Source organism: Psammomys obesus, unplaced genomic scaffold (assembly GCF_907164565.1).
Source record: "Psammomys obesus unplaced genomic scaffold, mPsaObe1.curated_primary_1811, whole genome shotgun sequence".
Taxonomy (NCBI): domain Eukaryota; kingdom Metazoa; phylum Chordata; class Mammalia; order Rodentia; family Muridae; genus Psammomys; species Psammomys obesus.
In genome coordinates this window covers 9,636,647-9,639,090 of record NW_026590699.1, presented here as the reverse complement: position 1 = coordinate 9,639,090, position 2,444 = coordinate 9,636,647, and positions in this window count along the sequence as shown.

Sequence of the window (2,444 nt, the reverse complement as noted above, 5' to 3'; positions counted from 1 at the left end):
GCCCCGGAGTCTTTACCTCAGTGCAGCCGGCTCCTAACCTCCAACAGTTCATCAGTCTTCTTCCCTGTCACTGGCTTCTGCCTCAAGGGAACTGACCTGTATTCTCTATGTAACACTCCCAAGATCCATGGCTTCAGTCATCTCAAGGTCCACCACCGTCTAAGCACTATACAGAAAATTCAGAAGCAAACGATTGTCAATTTCTAAGCAGCCGGTTTGAGCAGCAGGAAGAGGTCTCATGCTCTGCCCTACCTGGGATGCCAACCATTCTTTTGTTCAGCACATCCACACTGTGCCAGCTGCCTATCTCTTAGCCACTTAGTAGCCATCTTGGTTAAAGCCTCTCAGAGGTATGTGCTATGTATAGGAAAGCATGTGATGGATAGGGGTGGTGTTGTCTGGCTTGGCAGATGTGTTGAAGGATTTGGGGTGAATCCTTGTAGATGAGAAATGGCTGTTACATTCTCTGGCCTATTCCACTCTCAGAAAGTTGTTTCCTCCAGTAGTGACCTCCCTGTGACAGTTCTAAGGAAAGTCATTGCTTCTCTGTTTCTTCAGCCTATTATGTTCTTACTGTGTCGAGGAGAGACAGTTTTGAGGTCTGTGGGGGTTTTGGTTGTTTGTTTTATACATAAACAAATGAGGAAATAAACTCTGTCCTCCCCCAGTTACTTTGGTCATGCTGTTTCCTCAAAGCATTGGGCAGTGTGCTTCCCAGCACAAGAGCTAGTACCTGAGACACTTCATAGAAACATTTCTGTTAGAAACTGCACCCATGACTCTTCATCCCTGTTGCTCTGGTAAGATGTGGTTGGCACACATGGCAGGAGGGCACATGGCAGGAACACAGCTCAACTCAGGGCCATAAGTGAAAGTGAGGAAAAGTAGGTGCAAGGGTCTCAAAATACCCTGTGAGGGAACACCCCAGTGATCTCAGGCCTTCTATTCCATCCTGCATCATAATGCTTCCACTGTCCTTCAGGGGTGTCAATCTAGGGCCCTTAGGAGACATTCTGCACCCAAACTGTGGGGCTGGAATTGTAGCAGAGGTAGGACACAATCAAAGTATATCAGCCATGTTGGTCTTTAGAGCACAGAAATACTTTACTTACTTTTACATATTAAAAAAAAAAAAAAAGAAAAGAACACTTTACAAATATTTGTGGTTTTTATACATAAAGTTTTTTTGTCACATTTCTATTTTTAACAACAAAATGATGTCCCCTAGAGGGAAAATGTAGATGAGGCAGAAAGAAGAGATGAGTGTGCTGAATTACCTAGATTTCCACTCAGGAACTGCATTCCTTAGCAAGTGTTTATCGTCCTCTGAAACTGTGGCGTTTAACAAGTCTTCCTGAGATTGCCAAGTGTTCACTCCTCAAGGGGAGCACACTGCAGCCATTTAAAACTCACATCCAGGTTTTATTTCATTTCTCCTTTCAAATCAGACACAGTATTCTGGCACTCATTGGCCTTGAGTGAGGATAAAACAGTCTGGGAAGGATTTTTTTCTCCTCGCTTACCATCCAAAAGTCTGTAGTAGGAAGAGATACAAACCACTTCCTGTTCTGACTCCTGAGTTGAAAGTCATCACAAGACTGACTGGCAGAAAGCAGCCATTTCCTTACATATCGGGTGGGCCAAGGGTTCAGGCAGGTCACAGAGGGGCTGGCCTGTGCCCTCCCGTGTGGTGTCCTTGGCTCAGCTGAGAAAACCAGATGCCAGAAGGCTGAAGGGGAAGCTGATGTTTTCTGCAGGATTCTTCACCTAGAGACCTGGTGGTCTTCACTGGCTAACATCTCAGCTGTGTCTATCAGCATTACCTACATGTGGCCTTTATTTGTTTATTTATTTATTATCCTTTTATGGTTACGGGTGTCTGCTTCCATGCCTATCTATGCACCACATACTCTCAGAGGCCAGAGGTGTCCTGGGACTGGAATAAGGGTTGTGGTTTCTGGGAATCAAACCCAGGTCCTCCAGAAAAGCAGCCAGTGTCCCTTGACAGCTAAGCTGCCCTCCAGCATCTTTATTTATTATTTATGGTCTTTTTAGACATGGTGTCACTGTGGATCCCTCGATGGCCCCCAGACTGCCCTCAACCTTGCTGTGTAGGCTGTCCTCAAAACTGAAATTGCCCTGCAGTGGCCCTGAGCGCTCAGATGGCATGCAGGCCCTGCAGTGCCCAGCCGGTAAGATTGAGCGAGACATTACACCTCTATCGCCCTGTTTCCTCAACTGCAAGATGAAGGGTTACACTGGCTGGGGTCTCCAAGTCTTTCCCAGAACTATGATTCTGTTTCTCCCTGAAAGTGTGCCAATCAAAACGTTAGGGATTCTAGACCAGATTTACAACCAACATTTATCTGAGAAGAGGTTTTGTGGCATATAAAGCTGTCTAGGACAAAGTGAAGTAGAAACACACATGGTCTCAATACTTTGAT